Here is a 13,593-nt window from a genome sequence, read left to right on the forward strand (position 1 = left end):
TGTCTGTAGATCAAAAATTCGTTGAGTATATAGGTTGAGAAGTGTTCTTACACACACACACACACACACACTTTCTCACTTACAGCGAAACAGTACTGTATGTGGATGACTATAAATGCTCCGTATCTTGGGTTCAGTATATTGAGGAGCGAAATAACAAACTACTGCTAGCGTAAAAGCAATGCTCTTTGTGTAAACAAATAGAACTTAGGCGTTTGGACAATGTTTAAACATTGTAATTTCGCATAACCATCCCAGCATCAGCCAAATAGTGTAACAGTGAGAAGTACTGACTGTTGCTTCAATTCCGGCTTGAGGTAGTTGCTGGTCTAGCCGCACTGATGAGCTGTGATACAGCGATACAGTACTGTATGTGGATGACTATAACCGCCTGTGCTGATTGTCTTCAGTTTCCTATTGACACAATCTTGCGTTGTAGAAGTGTTTGTGAGCCATGCAAATGTAAATGATTTATTTGTGCAAGTGTCTGCCACTGCTTATTCGATTGATCACAGATTGAACTGTGCAACTTTATGAAGAGTTATTGATAGCAGAGACAGGGCTGTCATAATCGGACATAGCGGACAACCTATGAACGAAGTTTTATCCTAATTAAATAAAGTCAATGTGAAAATTTATAGAGATCACCAGTTGGTAAATTTGATTAAGCATCTCGTTAAAAACTATGAATTACATGAGAGTAACCTCAACCGTAAATCAAAGAACATGCAATAGTTTATTCCATATTAGTGAAGAGATCTTGCATTGCATGGTAACTTTAAGTTGAAAGTTGCAAGCAATTTATTATATACTAGCTGTCCCTTCCCAGCGTCGCCAAGGAGTCTTAATTAATTTCTTGCAAGAAAATATTAACGCATTTGGAAAGATAATTCGAGAAAGAAAAGGAGCATATGTTCAGCCTGATGATTTCCTCCTGGAATGAGACATGAATATTTGTGTTGCTTACTTTCCATAAAGCTATTGTTTATACTGCATCTGCTGCTGTCACTACTACTACTACTACTACTACTACAATACTACTACTACTACTACTACTACTACTAATGTATTTAGCTCTGTTGTAGTAAATATTAAATATACATATATGCAATATATTATTTAATAATATTATGAGCACCTAGTGCTCCCAGATCAGGCTGTCTAAAGATATTGGCTTCCTTAAAATGCATCAAACATTGTTTTTTTTTTTTGCAAATCTCATTCATGTGCTGCAAATTCGAAAATAAATTTACAAAACAAGTAAACCAAGCACCATGAATAAATATTTGAAGATACAAAGAAATTAAACCATAAAACATTTTCTAAAATTCCTGGATTCAGCATTAAATAACCCGAAAAAGGCTGATATGTCGTAAAACAAAGCAACCAAACCAAAATTCATGAATAAATATTTGAAGATATAAAGAACTTGAAGCATAAAAACGTTTCCCAAAATTATTGGATTTGGCGTTAAATAATTAAAAAATGGTTGTTATGCCGTAAAACAAGACAACCAAGCCAAACCAACCAAACTAAAAACAAAATAAACCTGCCAAACCAAACCAATCAAAGTTAAACCAACCAAATCAAACCAAGCCAATAAAACCAAAATAAACCAAACCAACCAAAACAAACTAAACAAATCAAACCAAACCAAATCAACCAAACCAAACCAAACCAACAAATATTATGAGCAAAAATATATATCAAAGGATAACCGAAAACCAGGAAGATGACATAGCAACATTTCCAATCTAATTTTAGAAAAGACAACCAATCTTCAGAAAACTAAAAAGATAAAAAACGTTTTGAAAGCTCAAAAGGATTTCTTGAATATTTAATAATAGATTAGAAAATACTGGTCCAACGAGTTACAGGCGATTATAATTTAAAAAATATTCAACTCATATTTGTACATTCAAGTGTATAATAGAAATGCTAGTTTGAGTTAATGAAAGGAATTTATCTTTATTTTAAATGGCTTCTGAAGAAAAGGGAATACTTATTGATTGAAGCCAATTATTTTATGTGTAGTTAGAATGTGTGGATCGATCCATATTATTATAAGAGGATATTGGATAAATGTTATCAATGGATTTGGTCAGGTTTCTGCAAATTCTACGGAATAATCTGGATGTTGGCATGAAAAGGATTAACATAATCCCCATAACAATGATGTCGTATTATGATGCTGTTATCGGATCGATGGCACAACAAATGGACTACATGTTTTAATAAACTAAGTTGCTTTTTTGGCAACGGAGCAAGTCAAATAGGCATTTATTCAAACTATCATCTAGTAGTCTGTATTATTTGGACTTTTAGGATTACTATTCTCATCTTCAGTGTTATTTTTAACAACGTTTCGATCGATGTAACCTTCGGCCTTCTTTAGGTGTACCTTTTTGAACTCGTAATTATTCTGTTGAACTTGGGAATCTTTCAGTAGTAAGTTACACTCTTTCTGAGATTGAAGGTTCAATTCTCAGTACAGGTGATACTAAGGATGCGACTGTAAATTACTTCTACCCAGTCATGGCTGATGGAACGAGAGTGTTATGTTCAGAATTCTGTACAGATTCCCGGTTTGACAGAAAGATTTCCGAGTTCGGCAGAAAGATCCTTGAGCTCGACAAGATGCACCTGAAGAAGGTCGAAGGTTGCATCAACTGAAATGTTGTGAAAATGACGCTCAAGATAAGAACAGCAGTCCAAAGAATCCAAATAATATTAATAATCAATCATCATCTCGAAAATTCAGAAACAAAATATCTTGTAGCACTCAAAATTCTTTTCTGTTAAATTCAAAAGAAAAAAAAAGCAAGAACATAAGTCAATCTTGAGGTTGCATGATTCTGTCTAACACGGTAAAGATTGGCCAAAGTCTTATCTGTGCCTTACTTCTCCATATTGTATGAAGTATTTCCAGAATTATTCCATGGAAATGTTGATGATCTAAAATTTGTGTATCTGATCATATTGGATGTTGGACTCCCGGGTGTCGTCGAGTCACCTAAGCGAGGAGATTATTATTATTATTATTATTATTATTATTATTATTATTATTATTATTATTATAGTGATGTAGATGTTTTGAATGTGAAATATCCATTAGATAAAAAAAAATATTATTGTAACGAAATATTTCAAGAGACGATTTGAATTTGGGGAAAATAGAATGTTAGCTAAATATACATACAAAAATTTTAACTTGGGAAAATAAGATTTAGTTGGGTTTCACAGAGGAGTTGGATCCTAACTAGCGACGAGTTAGCACAGAAGCAGATTGTCTCCACATTGTAAAAGAAAAAAATTCTGAAACAATTTTTGTTAAGTGACTTTAATTAAAATTGCAAGAGTGCGGCCTTATGATAGCACAAACTTCTAGATTTTACCTTTTACCAAAAACTAGCGAGGGGTACCCGGCGTTGCCCGGGTGTTTGGAGGTGTGTGTGGAAACTCCGGGGGGGGGGGGTAAAATAAAAAAATGTTTTGGAAGGTAAGTATGAGGATCGAACCCGAACCGTTGAGGCAAAGTTGGAAATTAAAGTGTGAAAAAAAAGAGTGCGACTGTTTTAACCATTGGGCCACCGCGAGATGCTAACGGAAGCACGTTTGAATTTATTTAATTACTTGGATTTGGCAGGTGCACGTTTTAATGACTTAATGAGGTCAAGTTTGACTGTGGTATAGTATTTCATTTACTGCGGGAACACTTTTTTTATTTTTATTTTCCCAAGATGTTATAGGGAAAAGACTAACCCACATGCGGTGAGCGACAAATGTTGAATATTTATCTTCCCGAAGTCGAGCAAATTAAATAGACAGGCGAGCTCCGTTGTTAACTCTGAGATATTACGATTTATATGTGATATAAAAAGTTTTAAGAAGTTGTGAACCGACCGACCGCTTCTCTGAAAAAAGCCTTTTGTAGACATACAGAAAAAGCGAACACACATACACACATACATACATTTTCACTTTTATATTTATAGATTACAAATCATTTTCACACAGCTTACTTCAGTCAAGAATTTAATTCTAGTGAGTTTTATATAAAGTATATGATTTTTGTTTTGTTTTTACTTGTTTTTGTGTGTTCTTGATTGTTAACTAATTCGTTTCACAGAGAAAAAGCTCGCCACGTTTTAAATAGTTTTTATAGATTCCTTTCCTATTCGTTTTATTTTTTCCTTATTCTTAATTTCAATAAATATTCGTTAACAGCATAGCATACTCTCTTCAGATGTTGTATATTGAACTTCCAGACATCGTCGAGTTACCTAAGCGAGGAAATTATTATTATTATTATTATAGTGATGAGAAAAAATTTTAATGTGAAATATCCATTAGAGAAAAAATGTTATTGAAACAAAATATTTCAAGAGATGATTTGAATTCGGGGAAAATGGAATGTTACGTAAATATGTATACATGAATTTTAACTTAGGAAAATAAGATTTAGTTAACAAAAAAAAAAGAATTGGTTACCTGATAAGTATCAAGTAATTGTTCATTGTGCTACGTTGATATAATTATGTGGTCGCGCAAGTGAAAGTTGGGGTTCAAGAGGAGTTGGGCCCTACTAGCGACGTGTTAGCATCGAAGAAGATTGGTCTCCATGTTCGGGAAGCTTTGGATAAATGCGACCATAGCAAGATGTAGGGATCAAAAGAAGCCGTTACAAACTCTGAAACGCAAATAAAATCATATCATAGATACAACCTATTGTTGTTGGTTTCCTTCGAAGAGAGATGAAGGTAAATGAGAAGGGAAGACACGAGAGAGGTATGTTCTTTACTTTTACGCTACACAGACTGATGTTAATCAATTGTTTTATTAAATGTGTTGCATATACAAATACGTTGCACAAGATAGACGCTTTTGTTGATACGCACATGTGAGGACACAATTAAGCACATCTATATATCTATAAAAATGAACGTGTCTGTCTGTGTGTCTGTCTGTCTGTGTACATTTCCCTACGCAATAACTGTCAATTTTTAGTCTATAGACTCGAAATTTGAAATACCCGGTATTGAGATTTGGGAAAATCGATGTGACGGGTGTCAGCCATAAATTTGGCTGTTAAGGGGTCAAATTTCAACGATTTGACCTTTAAGAACTCTACCAAACTCCTCCGACAATTTTGGGTCTAGACACTTGAAATTTTAGATATAGGTTCCTTGAACATGGATCTAACTTAATAAAGTGATTTGAGCCCGAAACTATAAATTTTAAGGGGTCATAATAGGGGTCAAAGTTTTAAAAAATTAACCATTTTTTTTGTTTTTTTTTTGCTTTTTTTGCACAGCATACACCTCCAAACACCCGAGCAACGCCGGGCACCCCTGCTAGTAGTATATATAGTAGTTGATAGCATATGGAGTTCTGCGGTATTGCAACACAGAGAGCTTTGCCATATGATTGAGAATAGAACTTCCGCCGGTTGTTCCGATCTGTCAATGTTTTTCTATCTCTCTCACGCATACGCAAATAACCTGCCTCTCTGACTGTTTTGAGTACAAGGGAGTCACTACTAATTAAGACACAAAGACCACTAGAGGATAAGGATTAATGAGTGTCGGGTGGTCGATGAAACAACACTGTAATGATCCCTAGTGGTGGAAATTCGGTAGAACCTGATCATTTAAGAGGACGACTCAACAAGAACTTGTTTACATTAGATTTGAACACGACCATGTTTTAGGCAGCTGGAAAGCAGTCCCGCGGTATAGATTTCTTGCGAGTTTGTCTCTGCTATATATTTGGCCTTGATAAGTGGTGATGCCTATGTGAGAAAGATAAACGCTTCCCACACGCATCGACTATGATCGAAGCTTTTGCTGATAATCATACGTAAAGACACACATGGTATACAACAGATTGAAAATTTGCATGGTCATTATTGTTATCAAAGAGAATCAAATGCATGCATCAAATTTGAAAAAAAAAAAAATCAGACTTTGAAATTTCGACAGAATTTCAATCATGACTCAACTAGATTCGAGTTATATAAGATGTTGGAGTTCAATAGTTACAATATGGGCCATATAGTGAGTTTCTATGATGAACAAAATCGGGATTTTTCACCCTTTTTCTATGATTTTGATCTTGATATCCAAAAATTAAATCACTTCTAAGCTAGATCATGATCGGCATTTTGACCAAGTTTGGTGACAGTTGTTGACGACGTGGAGGTTTGTACACAAACATAGAAAAAAAACCAACAAACTCGACCGAAGACATAAGAAGAAACGTGAAAGCGTCAACCTTGTGCCAGATTAGCGAAAGTACGAAATGAAAATTAAAACAATAAAACAATGTAGATATATAATTTAGAAAGAATTTAAAAATCAAGCCATTACTAATCAACAATGCATTACCACTGCCAACAAGGGAAGAGGCTGTCATGCATGTGTACGCAACGTGATGATGTATGGAAATGAAACCTGGACAGTGAATGTTGTGGATATGTGTCGCACGAAGAGAAATAATGAGAATGATATGATGGGTGTATTACATGAAGGTTTATTACTTAACAGTTTTACTTAACAGAAATGTTAGTAAAAGTTATTAAACTCAACGGAGAAGATTAAATCTGGACAGTATAGAGAAATGTGTGTAGAGTTGGAGACTTTGTTGGTTTGGTCACATTGAAAGAATGTACAAGGTAAAGATAGTAGGGTCAATTAACTGGGAAAAGCCAAGGAAAACACGGGAGGAAGCGATGCTTTTTATTTATTTGCTTCCCCACTGAGCAAATTAGGCACAGGGCCGTTTTTTAGTATGGGGAGGAAAAACCAGCTCCCCCAAGGGGGCACTCTGGCAGGGTCCAAAATTAGCAATTGTCTGATATAAAGGGTTGCCCCGCATTGACCAGAACTGATTACTTCCTTTTTTGCTTCTGGCCCAAAGGGCAAGAACAGATGCTTTAGAGAAAGCGGAATAAATAAAGACCTTACTTGAGATAGGTTAACTTTGAAGACAATTTTTACAAACCCTCCAAAACATGTCAGGATGTAAAACGGACGATAAAACGATGATGATAGTAATGATAAGAACATATATAGGCACTGTCTATCGCCCACTTCCATACTCCTTCTTTGTCTATTAGCCAGGCGTAGAGGTCGAACCACTGGGAGTCGACAGAAACACTCAGTGGTCGATCTTGTTTCCTGCCTAGGGCAATGAACGCCATTTTTTCCCCACTCCTGACACATCCCAACCCTTAAACTGGGCACTTGGGAGTGCTTGAATACCGTAATGCCAGTGCAAGCAGATTGGGTTGACCATCATCTGATGGGTTGAGTGTACCGGATAGACAGTTCCTGGCTGCTGTTCCCGACTGGTAGTACAGGGGCCCTAACTCTTTGGTAGCGCTTAGAGCGGCTGCTCCATCAACAGTTGTATAATATCGAGATGTTTGTAGTGGCATGTCGCGCATGGAAAGGGACCCTGCACTCATCCCCGGTGGGCTATCCTGAGGCTACAACCCTAGTAGATGGAGGGACCGCTGATGATCTGCCTGTGTTGCATGTCTTGTATTCTGCATAACCACTTGCTCAGCACCCCTTACCTAAACTGAAACTCTTAAAAATAAAAATGACGGTACATTAAAAAATTATGTTAAAACCAGGCCAAAACTCAAACAAAAACAACCTGCCTTCTCCCTTGAGGCTTTCATTTACGAACATCCGTGGGCTTAGAACTAATTTAAATGATGTTGAAGCATTTCTCCTAACAAACACCCCGGATATCTTAGCACTAAGTGAGACTAACCTACACTCCTCCATCCCCTCTAACTACTTAAACATGCCTAGATACCTCCCACTCTGCCGTAAGGACTCTGACAGACATATGCATGGACTTGGAGTCTACATTCGAAACACCCTCCCCTTGACTAGAGAAACTAAACTAGAATCGGACGATCAAGCCTTTATATGCTTTAGACTTAACATGCAAGATAACATTAGCTACTTTTATTTTCTCTACCGTTCTCCTTTGATCCAGGACTGTGCCCTAATAAACAAAGTCTCTGACAGCATAGATACAGCACTTTCCCTCGACACTAGTGCACAAGTTCATGTGTTTGGTGACTTCAATGTCCACCACAGCAACTGGCTTGGATTTTCTACTTACACAGACGCAGCTGGTACCACAACACGTAACTTCTCTATATCTCATTCCCTATCACAGATGGTTACATTTCCAACCCGTTTCCCAGACCAGCAAGAACAACATGCATCACTTCTAGACCTGTTTCTGACCACAGTTCCCGATGACTGTGTAACGAATGCCCACAGCCCTCTTGGGAACGCTGATCATGCAGTGGTAATGGCTGAAATCGCCCCAAACTCTAGAGCCACAACTGAAGAGCCACTGCTAAAAACAACGAGATATTATAAAAAGGTCGACTGGGAAGCCATCAGAGGCCTCACCAGGGACGCTCCATGGCAAAATATCTTTTCACTTCCTGCTGAACATTGTGCTAATGAGACCACTGAATGGTTCAAAGCGGCAATTGAAGCATATGTTCCCACACGCAAATTCTATAGCAAACCCCACTCTCCCCAATGGTTTACTTCAACTTGTGCAGCTGCCATAGCGCAAAGGCAGCATGCAGACCACAGATTTAAACGACATAAGTCCAGTTCAAACAGACAGAAGTACATAGAAGCCAGAAATAACTGTAAGAAAGAAATAGCGACAGCTAAGAGGGAATTTACTGAAACCATCCAAAAACGCATCGAAGCACAGAAATTAGGAACTCGAGAGTTCTGGAAAATCTACAGCAGTGTAGTAAATAATGGGCAATCAATAATTCCCCCACTAACGAACAATCATGAGGTTGTTTGCTCAGCAACTGAGAAGGCTAACATGCTTGCCAGAAGGTTTGCCTCAAACTCCACACTGGACTCTGCTAATCACCCCCTCCCTGACTTTCCTTTGCAGACAGACGCCACACTAGATGATCTGAAAATCACCCCTGCTCAGATGCATGCTATCATAAGAAAGCTTGACACTGCAAAAGCATGTGGACCTGATCTCATACCAACTGTGCTATTAAAAAAGTGCACCGCCGAAGTAGCTCCAGTTCTTTCCAGACTTTACAACAAATGCCTTAATGAATCTTGCTTTCCTGCCTGTTGGAAAACTGCTTCTGTAGTGCCAGTTTTCAAGAATTCTGGCGAAAGAACTGACCCAGTAAATTATCGCCCCATTAGCCTCCTCCCACTTTTCACCAAAATATTTGAGACCATAATTAACCAAGCTCTAGTGCATCACCTTACAGATGCTAAACTACTAACTGAGCAACAATATGGATTTAGGCAAGCCCTTTCCACAGCAGATATCCTAACTGTAATCTCAGAACGTATATACCAGTCACTGAACAAAGCGGGGGAGGGTAGAGCAGTAGCTCTAGATATATCTAAGGTTTTTGACAGGGTATGGCATGAGGGTCTTCTCAAGAAAATCAGATCATACGGCATCACTGGAAGAATACTGAACATAATTAGATCCTTCTTGGATAAGAGAAAAATCCAGGTTGTCCATGACGGTCGTACATCTAAACAATATGATATAAATGCGGGAGTGCCTCAGGGGTCTATCCTTAGACCTCTGCTATTCTTAATATTCATAAATGACCTCCCTGACAAAATTGTCTGTGAGATGGGTATGTATGCTGATGACACCACGCTCTATAACAGAAACGAAAGGAAAACAAATAATATATATATATTACATATCTTACATGATATATGTAATATATTTATATTACATAACTTATATATTATATATATTACAAATCTTATGTTATATATATTTCATTATTTACTATAACAATTATTAAATACCTACAGGCACTAGTGTTTCATAGTTTCGGGAATCATCCGTAAATGGTGTTACGATTAACGCTAGTCGAGGGACTCCAACTCCGGCAGCAGAAGTCATGTCTTCATTAACATCCACATACAGTACTCGCAAACCGCGAGAGATACAAGCTGAAATTAAACATTTATTCTTATTAAATGCTTTTAACGGTAGTCAGAGTGATCTTATCATTATATGACGATCTATCTATCTATCTCTCTCTCTCCCTCTCTCTCTCTCTCTCTCTCTCTCTCTCTATATATATATATATATATATATATATATATATATATATAAACTGCGCCAATCGCTTTATTGCAGATTTGTAAAATATCAATATTTCACTAAATATGCGTCATAACAAAATGAAAATTATATCATCAAACGACTGCTTTAAGGTTAGTTATTTCCCAAAATTTTATTTAAATCCATGTGATATTCACGAAGTTATGACATTTTATTCTTTATCGTGGAATTTCCACTGTCCATCACTTTATTGCAGGCCTCTTAAAAAGTTATTTTACGGCAAAAATACAATGTCTTATCATGCGAACTTTATTTTTTATTATATTTTTCTGTCAAAGAATAATGAGAAAAAAGCGCATCCTAGGTATTAAGCCTCAAATAAATAAATTATTTATCAACGTATCCACAATTATTTAAACAAAATTTTGTCCCCCGGGGAATTTGTATATCACTTCCCAATATGCTCAACCCAAGATAGGGAGCATTATAGTCATCCACATACAGTACTGTTTCGCTGTTTCACAGCTCAGCTGTGCAGCTACACAAGAAACTACCTCAAGCCAGGATCAAAACCCGATCGCCCGTATGACAGTCGGAGTTTCTAACCGTTTCGCTATATATATTTATATATAGTCATCCACATACAGTACTGTTTCGCTGTTTCACAGCTCCCCAGTGCGGCGACACAGGCAACTACCTTATCGAAACCCATATGACCGCCGGAGCTTCTAACCGTTGCGCTATATATATATATATATATATTAGTCATCCACATGCAGTACTGTTTCGCTGTTTCATAGCTCATCAGTGTGGCTAGACAGGCAACTACGTCAAGCCAGGATCGAAACCCAAGCGTTCAAACGACAATCAGGGCTCTTCACCATTACGTTATACGGCTGCTGCTGTGCGGGTTATGAATTAACGATGTTTTGACATCGTCCAAATGCCGAAGTTCGATTTGGTTACACAAAGAACATCACTTAATACGCTAATGGCAGTTTGTATATCACTTCTCGATATGCTCACCCCAAGATAGGGAGCATTATATATATATATATATATATATATATATATATATATATATATATATATATATATATATATGATATAAAGCTCTGTGTGTGTGTGTGTGTGTGTGTGTGTGTGTCTGGTCACGAATAGGCTCCTATATGGTTGACTATTATAGAAAACTGATCACATATAATGATAGAACATGTATCGAGACACAGGAATGGGTATTTTGATCTGGCATAATGATGATTCATTAAAATTGTGGGGTCTGCATCGCGCCTGGTCCACAAAGTATGGAAATAAAAATTAAAAAAAAACGTTTACAAGTGTTTTTGATATAGATGTACATAAGAATACTTTGATAAGTATGCTTTAACTTTAATAGGGATGGTATAATAAAATTGTGGGGTCTGTGTTCGCGCCTGGACTCCATAGAATGGAAATAAGCACAACTTTAATAAAGACTTTTCATATCTATTTGCGTAAGTATACTTTGATAATTATGTTTCAGTTTGAAGAAATATGGTATAATAAAATTATGGGATATTCGTTCGTGCCTGACCTCCATAAAATGAAAATATGTCACAAAGTTTAACAAGTATTTTTAATATAGATCCACAGAATATTGTGACAAGTGTTTCAGTGTGAACAGGTATGGTATAATAAATTATGGGGTTTATCTATTTCATTTTTACTTTTATCATATTTTGCTTGTGTTTTGCTACCCCCAAATTCGAAGCTATCTCTTTACAACCCTTCCTTTTCATAACCTATCATACTTTCATAAATCAGAGTCCATTTTCTGTAGGCTGCTTTTGAACCCAGTCAACGACGGGTACTTTTGCTAGTATATATATATATATATGTATGACCTTGTTTGTATGTGCAGAACGGTTTCTACTAAACTCTGTCAATTTTTAGCATACAGACTTGAAACCTGATATTTGAACCTGTGAAACTAATTTGATTTGTTTTTTTAAACTCGTAAAGAGAGCTGCTAAATGGTCAAAATTACTAAAAACGGACTTGGAAAGAGTAAGTTAATTAAACCTGTTACTACTGCACATGCGTAAATATACATTCATAGGTTAAGCTCGCTTAGTTTTTAACGTTTTCTTATCCATCTGTCGATAGCTCAAACACTAACGACCAAGATTGGAGCACTATATGTTTTGGTTTCTATTTTATCTAATCGCACTCAAGTTATATTTGTTTTAAACTTTTGAAATCACTCCTATATATTGGGTACAATATAATAATCAATAGAATATTGGCTCTATAATAATAAATACGAAAATTGCATGAATTAAAATCTCATATTTAAATGTTTTTTTTTTTGACTGGACCACGTCGGGGGGGGGGAACTATTGATATATATTGGGTACAGTATAATAATCAATAGAGTATTGGTTCTATAATAATAATAAATACGAAATCTGCATGAATTAAAATATTAAAATATCATATTTAAACATATTTTACGACCGGGCAACGTCAGGTAGCCTGCTAGTATCTTCCTCTCTCTCTCTCTCTCTCTCTCTCTCTCTCTATATATATATATATATATATATATATATATATATATATATATATATATATAACCGAGCTATCTATCAGGAATTGTAAATATCACAGAGTTCTATGCAGCGTGCAAGACGTTATTACCAAGGAGACAGATATAAACAGAGGCTGAAGAGAGTCTGACATGAACGACCAGATATTGATCCCCTTTGTTTGGGATTTGAAACCGACAGTACTAATGTTGTTCTGTTCTTCAACAACACAAATCTAAATAAATATTACTCTCTTATTTTGATATTTTGTTTATAATCGAACACGCTGATGGGGGTATTTCCCACGAATCTTACCCCATATATATATATAGGAGGCTTCTTCTGGATATAGGAGGCTTCTTCTTCAGTCCCTACAGCGCTCTTATATCCGGATTACACTTATATCCGGTATTCTTATATCCGGGTTACTCTGTACATTTACGCAGGCTCTAATTTGGAACCAGAGAAAATCTCTCTTATATCCGTTTTTCTTCTATTTTGGTCTCTTATATCCCGGTTACACTGCATATATATATATATATATATATTTATATATATATATATATATATATATATATATATATATATATATATATATATATATAATAGTTTCAAACTATTCTCTTTTTACCAATTAAAATTCGAAAATCTCTTCAGTAAACCGAATTTCTTGATTTAAATATTGAGAAAGATTTTTATCATTTTTATTTCTTCATCATGCTTTTTTTTTTACTCTCTTACAGAAAATGTACTAATCTAAAAGTGTTTATCTCATAGTCTTTAACATAATTTTTGGCACAATACCAAATTGATGAACCACCCAGTCAGAACTGACCTGAGGAGTACATTTTTTTTTTGTACTTCCGTCCACATTCACTAAATCTAACACCATTATAATGATATAAAC

At 36.0% G+C, this 13,593-nt stretch overlaps 1 protein-coding gene across 3 annotated transcripts in view; it reads left to right on the plus strand.

The window, feature by feature from the left end:
• Window positions 1-13,593, plus strand: part of LOC145261207 (cilia- and flagella-associated protein 74-like) — a 2,330,915-nt gene that overhangs the window by 604,521 nt on the left and 1,712,801 nt on the right. The gene's annotated exons all lie outside the window — the stretch shown is intronic.

The sequence above is a fragment of the Euprymna scolopes genome, chromosome 37 (genome assembly GCF_053919585.1).
Source record: "Euprymna scolopes isolate OS-2025 chromosome 37, ASM5391958v1, whole genome shotgun sequence".
Classification (NCBI taxonomy): Eukaryota; Metazoa; Mollusca; class Cephalopoda; order Sepiida; family Sepiolidae; genus Euprymna; species Euprymna scolopes.